Here is a 10,854-nt window from a genome sequence, read left to right on the forward strand (position 1 = left end):
TGTAGTTCTATGAATGGGAAAGTACTTGGATAAAACTTTTGTGACTAATGTGTCCCATGAAGTAATGCTGCCCAACTCCAAGGAATTAAGCCAAGACTTGGCCTTATCCTTAAGTGAAAATGGAAAAAGTCTTAACAGGATAGAGTCATCTGAGAAATTCTGGAATTTGAAAGTTGCACAAATATCTAAGAATTCCTTGATGTTGTAATATGGGTGCTCCTTCTCCAACCCATAGAATGTAGGGAGGAGTTGGATCACACCCGGTTTCAACTCATAACTGGCGGCAGTAGTGGGTGGCAATATAATGCAAGAAGGTGATGTGAAGTGGGATGGGATAGAATAATCCCTCAGGGCTCTACGAGGCCATGGTAGCTCCTAACTTGACTTCGGGCGTTTTCCTACAAATATGTTCTACCTCTTCAACAAAGGGAGCTAATGGTCTACCTAGGGAGCGGCGCCCGTGCATAAAAACACAAAAAGAAACAAAACAAACTATCAAATTAAGCTAACAAACTCACTACTAAAAATATGAACTAACTAGAAGAAATAAAAATAATTCCGTACAAAATCACCAAGCTAAAATTATGAAAGCAACAAAAAAATAAAATAAAATAAAATAAAAATAAATCTAACCTAAGACCATGGAGAACAAAGAGATATACTTAATACGTGCCTCCCCGGCAACGGCACCAAAAACTTGATGTAGTAATTCAGTTACATCGGCTTTAATACCTCACAAGCGTACGAATCGTTCATGTAATTTAGTGGGAGGCGAGGGTCATATCCACAGGGAGGACTGAATTTTGTGTATTCTTTAGTCAACTAGCCTAACCAAATATGATGAATTAATATGAACTAAACACTAATTATATCCTAAATTATCAAGCAATCATCTGGTTAACTACTTGCACAGCAGGAAACGTCAACTCTGGATTTTACGGTGATTCGTGCCTCTCTCGAGCGCCACGTAACCACGGATCCGATTTCTCATTCCTTGCATCTAGCCCCTCTCGGGCGCATAGAGTGAAAGACAGAAATCGGATTAAAATACCAAAATCCAACCTCAATCATAATCCTACCCTAATTAGCTAATTTAATAAAATATCCGAAAAACAAATATTCAATAAACATTAATTATCAAATCAGATTCAATAAACATCCAAAACCTAAGTTCAAACTATATAAAAAATTAAATTCAAAAATGATGAATTACTCCCCTTCTCCTTCCTCTCGCTCGGGCAGCAACTCGTTCTCACGGGTGCTGCAATTTCCCGAAATTGATGGCTTCAGGTAGCAAGAGTGAGTGGTCAGAGGTAGAGACGACGCCGGCGAAGAAAGAAACAGAGCTGAAGTCCTCTAACCGGCTCTCTCGAGTCTCACTCGGAGTTGGAATAGCTCCGGGAATGGTCGGAAATACGTAATCGACGCAGGAGGATGGTCGAAAAGAGGAATTGGCACCGGAGAAGCCCTCTCAAATCACTTCTCGGCCTGGCGAGTAGAAACTGTCGAACTCACCTCGATAGAGACTCTCTCGAGCTCTCCTCAGGTTTGTTCTCGATTGCCGGATGGCGGTGGATGGCGGTGGAAGGTGGTGGCGCGGGGAAAGACGGTGGGAAACTCCTCTCGGGTATTCCCCTGTTTCCATTCCAAGGTCCTCTGTTTTGGTCGATCTCCCCCTCTCCTTTCTGTCGACGCTCCTCCCTTTCTTTAATACCCTTTTTCTTTGTTTTAAAACGATTTGCCCTAAAAATCACCTCCATTTCACTAAGGGCATTTTGGTAAATATCTTCTTCTCCACCAAAATTCTAGAAAAATTTCATAATTAAATCCATAAAAAACATTTCAGGAATAAATAAACCCTAAAAGCAATGAAATATAATTCAGGAGAGAAAAATATGCAATATAGACAGTGATTAATGCCAAATTCAACCACCTATAACACAATTATAAAGGTTATTCTATTATAATTAACCTAGTTCTCATGTCAGAATATGGCATCTATCACATGCCACCTACAAGAGCTCACTCAAGGGACCCATGTTCTCTCTCTTCCATGCAAGACAAATTACAAAACATGCCAGCTATAAGATCTCACTCAAGCGACCCATGTCCAGCTGTATCAAAAATACATGTGGTTTAGAAAATTCTTTCTTGCACATTCCTCGTATCAAGAAGAAGAGATATTCACCAACTAGGCACTTACCTAAAAACACTCTATCAATATCACACAATCTAGATCACATAAACAAGGGTCAAGAATAGTTAAAATTTAAATTCTTACATAAATTCTCTAGACTCTGATGGAAAGAAACCTAGACCTTATCCAAAGATTTTGAAATGCTTCCTTATTTCATTGTAGAACGTAGGAAAGAAATTTGTGTGTATCTTGTATGTTTCTCTCATTAATAAATCATGTTTGATAGTTACAAGTTTAATTTGAGGTGTTTTAAATTTGAAAGGTTTTCACATGGTATCAAAGTCGACAGTCTGATCCAAGGAAAAGTCATTCAATTCTGAAAAAGAAGGAAGCCTCACATCCCTCTTGCATTCATACGTCCTCTCCTTCTTCCTCTCATTCATCATCATTCTCCTTGTTCACTATTTTCTCGTCTCGAACACCATAAACACCTCCATCTTTTCTTCTAATTCATTTGGATCTCCCATTTCTGTAAATCCATTACAACACTCATTTTTGTTATACTATCTTCCAAAAATTATTATTGTGGAAAATTCAATGGATTCATGTCTTATGGTCACAACCAGACACTTACCTAAAAACTCTCACTCGAGATCACACAATTTAGATTCTATAAGCAAGTGTCAAGAATAACTCAAATTTAATGTCTTACCTATCTTGCCTAGACTCAAGAGGAAAGACATCTAGACCTTATAAAAAACTTTTTAAAAGCTTCCTTATTTCACTATAGAACATTGGAAAGAGAGTTGTATATATCTTGTATGTTTATATCAATCAATCAAGCTTGATAATTACATTTTTAATTTGAGAAGGTGTTTTCATTTTGAAAAAAAATTCATACTTCGCCAAAAAAAGGGCGTATCAAAGCTGCCACATTCCATTATTATAAAAGGATTGACAAAACATTCAAAAGCTAGTTTTCAAAAAAACATAGTACAAACCTACTATCCCTGACACACATAAATCTTGTCGCATGCTAACAAAGAAAAAGCCAAGCAATTCAAGAGAGCTCAAATATGCTTTGTGGACTCTATAGCTTAATGTCATCACACACAAGCTTCTGATAACTTTAAGCTACATCCATTTGTGATATGGTACAAGAGGCAATTTATCCTTCAAAGCTACCCATAAAAGCTACTAAATCTCAGAGTAACATTTATTTTTTTAAGTCACTGACAAATAGTCCAAGGTACCTTACAACTCTGTGCATGAGTAAATCATATTTTTTTATCAAATTAAAAAAAATGGCCTATCAATTCAAATCTAAAAAATTGTCTATCAGGGTAGGGATATTTAGTCATCTCCACATTCTAAATTATTTCAACAATACATGAAGGCCAAAACACCTGAATGCGAATTTTATAAACCATGTAGACAGATCAAGAAGAAAAACTTATGTATTAAGTATATGGTGGTTGAGTCTCATTTGGTGGGTGATAGAAAATAACAATACTATTTCCATTTTCAATCTTATGAAAGAGTCCTAAAAGAAAGTAAATAACAATATTGGTTACTTTTCTATAGATGATAAGACCAAATAAAAAATAGTAGTGTGTAGCAAAAACATAAAAAGGTTAGGAATAAAAATACTATAAAATGTCACTCAATGCAGTTTCAACAAATGAAAATCTTATTCATTTTCTCTATTATTCCATTGATATTTTCAATGTGGACATCATTTTTTATCAATAAATGGATAAACATGTGTAAAACCTCATAGATTTATGACACCAATGTAGACTTTGAAGATCGGTTTACTATTGGATTAAGAACAACAAATGTGTGTAAGTTGTACACCAGCTTCATTATAGCTCTATGTTCTCGAGAAAGGAGACAATATAGCTCCATGTTGAGAACTAGACAATATATAGTTTCATGTTCCCCATATCTCCTATTGTCTACAAAACGTAGTGGAATCAATTCTAGTATTTTGCATAAGTATGATGGTGCTAATAGGAAGTAAACATTCACTCTCAATAGTTGTGCCAATAAGAATTTTATTTCAAGTGAATTTTTTTGTGAATGTTCTATGGCTAATTTTGAGTTATAAGTCTTTGTACCTTGTTTCAATACGAAGATTTTTCAAAATCTATTATTACATTATCACATAGAAGTCACAATTTTCCTCATCTTTTCAAACTTATGCATTAGCTTGCATTATTTTGCATTGATTTTTCTGACTAATGATTTTTAAACTTATCCTTTTCTTTTTCTCACTAAGAGATGGTTTCAATTAAATATATGTTTTACAAAACTTTCCCTTATCCGTTGGCATGTGGATTTTTTCTTGTAGACCATTTACTAGCTTTGAACTATTAAATATGTCATATTAGATTTCATTTTACAGGAATCCTTATTTGATATTGACCACTTTCACATAATAGAATAGTAAGTTGTAAGCTTCTCATTTATTTTAATGAACGAAAATGCCAAAATACTTTTATGAACAATCAAAATGAAGAAATTTTATATGAAAATTTTCAAATTGTTTCTAATTCTTATATATTAAATGTTACAAGGAAAGGATCATTGAATACCATTTATGTATTTTTAAAGGGCCCTTAAGTTTCATTAAAGTGTCATTATTGCATAAATATGTTTATCTTACCTTTTAAAAATAAAATAAAAATACAACTAAAATCTAAATTTTTAATTTTAATGCCAATCTAAGATTTTAAGAACATGTTTCCTTCTCTCTTTATAAATATGAGGAATTCATGCAAACCAGATATAAAGGTGATGGCATATGTCACTCTTCTAGGCCACATGGATTTATCTTAGTTCATATCTATTAACTAGACATAAGTTTAAGGAACAATTCAACTATATTGATAGTTATAACCTCCCTTTTATCAAGTTGAAATCCAAGTATTGTCATAAACACCATAGGTAGTTAAGAACATCTATTAAGCATTCGAAAGAATGCTTTGGTTTCTATGCTTTTAGGCATGTGACAAAGATAACTTTAGAGCTTCTCACATTGTAAGAGAAGTTATAAAGTTATCTGTGGCTTATGTATTACCTTGGTTCCACAAATAAATAATAATTCTTCATGATGATTATGCTATTTATAAGACACAAATTTTCAGCCAAAGTTCTCCTTGAATATCTTTTAGCTAAATTTTGTGGTACCTCTTCCCTACTTCTTTTATAATTTTCAGAAAATGTAATCGTGATCATGATTTCCTCAAATCATGGTATGTTATGATATGAGATATAATTCATACCCCCATCTTTGGCTTATTATTTTTTTGTAACAAAAATTATTATTTTGTTTGCATTGACCTAACTAGTCATATATTTATAAATTTGTCATGTCCTCCTCTTTGACAATTAATGGCTTCATCATATTAGGTGACAGTTTCACTCCAAGAACAACACCAATGGGCTTGCAAGATGATGGTTCCAGGTACAAATGACAGACTAAAAACAATTACCATCATTTCGTAATCTACTGAGTCATTTTTTTTATGTGAATGAGTTACCTAAGTTTGTTACTCTATCTTGCAGGCAAGAACATCCAAATGAAGAAGATCTCATGAGACAACTTACCAAAGCTGTAGCATATCAACGAGAAAAGATAAAACTTATAGAAAAACACTTTCAAAGAATGAAGGAACTGAAAAGAAAGCAATATGAAGAAGAATTGGAATCCGAGATTCAACATAATGAACATCTAGATGAACTCATGGCCAAGTTCAAGCGAAATGTTCTTCAATCAGTTGCACCTTCTAGTAGTTCTTAAAGGTGAGTCATCCAACTTGCAACTTTTGCTATGGTTGTGATGAAGTGCTTGCACCTTCTAGTAGTTCTAAAAGTTGACTCATGCTTTCAACTTTTAACAAGGTTATAAGAAAGTACCTACCCTAGGGTCATGTTATGTTAATATGATTGTTGTTAAGATCATTTAACAATCTAAATAGAGTTTCAAGAATTTAGCATAAGCGAATGGTTTATTATATAAACCACGTATAGGCACTAAATGGTCTACGTATATGCAACTTGCAACTTTTGCTATGGTTGTGATGAAGATGTTCAAGGATTAGGTAGAAGAGAATGTTACACCCTTGTTTTCTCTCCCCAACCATGGACAATTTTACCTCCTTTAGGTGGTGTATACATAGGCCTACTATAGAATTTGTGTTGCCTCAAGTACATGTTCTCATAAATATCCTTTGTGGACTAGTCATGTATGTGTCATGTTGACTCGTTTTTCACCATTAAGGGAGTTGGCAAGCTTGTGGCCTTGACTCCTCAAGCCACGTATAGGCACTAAATGGTGGTCTTTGCTATCTTTGTGGTTGTATCCTAGAATAAGATTCAATATAGTCTATAGAATATAAATAAAGTTAAAAATCAAGAGAGATGACACTTAAAGGGCTACTAATATTAATCTATTGGTGTGATATGGAAGTCGAACAATACTTTATCTCTATGTGTATCAATTTTGTCAATAGATGCCAGATGAAGAGCCCCACAATTTCAATTGGACAGGAATAGGGACAAAGGAGTTATTATTGTATTTCGACTTTTTTTTTATTGTATTTGAACTATATAATATCAAAATTATTTTCTAGGCTCTCTACATTTTATTAAATCATAAATTTACTTATTAAAGGTAAAGTATCCATATATATCAGCAATCGATAATAATTAATTTATATTTTTTACATTAGCGTGAGGCAAGGGATGAGCATCGGGTCGAGTTGTAGGTAACCCAACAAGACTAGACCAAAAAACCCATAGATCGAGGACTAGGTAGAGGAAAATAAATCGTTGGGTTTCAGGTCGAGGATGGGGCAAGGATTAGAAAACTAGGTAGAGACGAGATGGGGATGGGTTGGAGATATGGTGATGGAGCGGAACAAGGCGAGAAATGGGGTTTCGAGACGGGGTTTGGTTAGGAGTCGAGGTTTCAGGGAAGTGATTTTTTCAAGTTTTTTTTTTTGGGTCATGTTTTCGGTTCATGGTTTGGGTTTTAAAAAACTAGAGCTTGACTCAACCCATGTCCACCCCTACATGAGGCCTAGAAAACTAGTGAAGTTACCCCATTACTATTCTCAACCCTAAATATTGTTGAAATAAAACCATATTAACATACCTTGTAATCTTCAACCACCATTTATACTCTACAATGGAGTGACGACAATCTATGCCAAAAGTTATGCTTTCTAACGCATCCTTAGATTTTCTGGTCTTATCAACTTACAATCTTCTACCAAGTTATGATTGGTATGTGCAAATCTAGTACTAAACAGTAGATTATAAAGGGTTCTTTTATGCAAGTGGAAAGACTTCCATGGTAAAATATTGAGTGTACTATTATTGTTGCCATGCATATATAGCTTATAACAAGCATCCCAACCTAATTATTAACTCCTATTATTCCAAAGTAAGATCCAAAGCCTTCCACTCCTGCAGCTACAGTTCACATATAAGTAAGGACAATTCGTCCTCTACAGCGTTTCTCACCTACTTTGAATTATATTTTGTTGACAGATGGCGGAGAACTGCAAAGTTATGAAGAAATCTTGAAAGATGAATATTCTAGCAAGTGGGAATTGGGCATGAAGGATGAGATGGATTCCCTGTTAAGGGATCGGACATGGGAGTTGACAAAACTTCCACAAGGAAAAAACCGTATTGATATGTTGACAAAGGTTGAGAAACTGAAGTTGTGCACAAATTCAGTTGGTTTTCTAGTATGATGGCAGGGGCAGTGAGTTACAGAGGTGGAGGATATCATGTTTGAGGAAGAGGGCGATGTAGTTGGTGTACCAGTCTCCAAGTGGGAGAATTGTTGAGGACTATGGAGCATGGTCCACTGCACATGACTCTGTTGTCAAAACAAAGACGGTGTGCGAACAAAGTCCCTCGACAGGAAGACTTCGTCTATGTTGCCAAAACAGAGACGTTGCGTGTTGAGAGTCTCTCGGGAGAAAACTGCGACTCTGTTGGCGAAATAAAAACCCTTAGGGTTTCCAAACAAGGTCAGGGCAAAAACCAAAGAGTGATAGAGGAGCTCTCGGAAAAATAGAGGGGTATTTTGAGAGACCTTCAGGCAACGCCGTAGTCAAGAGAAAGAGTGCTCAGAGGCTTGATGCCACTATCGGAGCTGTAATACGACGTCGTTGTCGTCGCCATTGCCGATGTTGTATGGCGGGACTTTGGCTCTATTTCTGAAACAGAAACAGAGTACGAAACAGAGTCTCTCGGCATAAAGAGAGACTCAAGAAGAATGACGACATTGTCGTCGCCGTTGTCGGAGTGACCGTTCGTTGTTGTTACCATTGCTGTTGCTAGTGCTGCTGTTCGACACTACTGTCGGAAGAACAACGTCTGGGACTTATCGGAACAAAGAAGTTTATGGAACTCCCTCGCGATTTCGTATCGGTGCCTGTGTGTGCACCAGGAAGATGAAGCGGGGAGAAGTTTTGGTCTTGCCGAAACCCGTTGAGACGAAATAGAGAGAAGAGTCTCTCGGGTTGTATTTCTGGTGTGAGAAATAGACTGTATTGTGATTCTTCAATTTATCTATGAAATCTTCTACATCTCCGGTGGACGTAGGCAATTTGCAGAACCATGTAAAATATGGTGTCGTGCATGATTACTTGTTACTTGTCTTGTTATCATCGACGATTTTTCCCTAACAGTCTTCGGGCAAGCTGACCTCCATTAAAACAATATTAGAGTAGTAGGTCGATCCCCAAGATGCAAGAATAGAGCAAGATCCGACAAAAAAGATGAAAAATGTGGACTAAAGGAAGATGGTATGATCCGGAAATGCTACAAGGCAGAAGAGAGCAAGTCCTAACTCAGTTATATATAAACCGAATAGGCTACCTATTCTAGTCTGATTTGGAATCTTTGTTTCCCTAGAGTTTCCTTTTACATAATACTTGCTAAACATGGAGCTCTACTTTCCTTCCTTGATATTTCGCAGACTGGAAATTTCACAGTTGATAGTTTTTAAGTCATGTAGTACTAGCGCCAATATATTGAATTTTGTCATCTATAGATGCACCTTTTTGTGCTATGGAGAAAAAGTAAAAGGATCGATTGAAAAAAGTTTAGAATTATGCAATTGAAACATAAATCTCAATAACTAAAATTATATTTTAATCTTCAACATTTAAAAGAAGAAGTTCATTAAATATTACTTTGAATTGTTGTAGCTTTAAATTTTTTATGTAATTATTAGATAGATTAATTAAATATTACTTTATAGGTGGGGTACCATTGCACAAAAGTAAAATTTTCTCACAAAAAGTATAGAAAATGAATTGATCAAAATTTGAATTTATAGTGGTTTTAAGAATTTCTCACTCAATATGTCCTACATGAAGGTTGTTGTTGTCCAATCTAATTACACCCAATTACCAACTCATGTAATAAGAAGTATTTTGTGGAAAATTATTATTATTATTATTATATTTCAAGGAATTGTACCCAAATATTGGATTTAAAATTTTAATTTACCTGAATAATGACTTTTTAAACTTATTTCCGAAATTATTTGATTTCAACCTTTGGAATCCTCATACAATCCGTCAACTTCCCACGTTAGTAAAGCTTGTCCATATAGCACCATGCCAGCCCATCCTTTAAAACCTAAAATTCCTCCTTTCCCCATTTTAGTTTTATTTTGATTTTGTGAGTTTTCTCTATTATGAATAGTGAAACAATGTACTCATTATACAATCAATTAATTGTTTTCTCTCTTAATATTTTAAGAATCAATTCCTATGCCTAATATTTGTAATGACTCAAATAAAACATAGTATAAAAATAAGATATCCAATTATAACTTCACAACATGAACTAAAAGCATGGTTCTCCTCATTTGTGCTAATGTAACTCATGACATTACCAGAGGATTTCTTAAAGAACAACAAATTGAATAACAAAAAACGTGTCAGTACTTTATAAACTTGAGTCTAATAAGTTACTCTTATAAAAAAGAAAAAGAACGTGAGATGAAGAGCAGATATGAAAGAGTCATATATGACCAACGAAGAGAAAATGTTATAACTTTGCTAATGAATGAGTCATATATGTCAATGCTTTGTCATAGAAGAAGTTGATCATCAAAGAGCTGATATGGAGAGTGACAATGGGTATAACCAAGAGAGATTGGCAAGTAGTTTATGAATAGGATTGTTGAAAATCAATAAACATGGGGGATTAGGCGATTCTTGAAGATGTAGGCAATATACTACTATCTCACTTTGAAGCAAAGTAGTCACTATAAAAAATATCATAATTTATTATATTTTTTGTGATCTCTTGTTTGCTTTGACACTGAGGGGCGAGGGACATTATACGTGCATAGAGAATCCATATTTTTTGGCGTGAAAAATGTTGGTCGGTTAGGCATTTGGGTGGTCGACCGGGAATACGGCGTTTGCTCTTCCGTGGCGACTTGTGAGTGGGCGTGGTAACCGGAAACTGTAAAACAACTGGCACTCACTCTCCTACTTCAACGCTCCTATCGTAGTTTCCCAAATTTCTTCTCGATTTCGCATAGTTGCCATGGTGAGATCTAAACTCGAGATGAAGTTCATCGGCGACGAAAGGGCTCGCTGCAAGGTTTTCAAGAACCGAGTCGAAGGGGTGAAGAAGAAGTGCCATCGATTGTCTCTGCTCTGCGGCATTGA

This window comes from Aristolochia californica, unplaced genomic scaffold (genome assembly GCF_029961685.1).
Source record: "Aristolochia californica isolate CCGP_79_NKW_82.1479 unplaced genomic scaffold, dmAriCali1.0.hap1 SCAF_8, whole genome shotgun sequence".
NCBI lineage: Eukaryota > Viridiplantae > Streptophyta > Magnoliopsida > Piperales > Aristolochiaceae > Aristolochia > Aristolochia californica.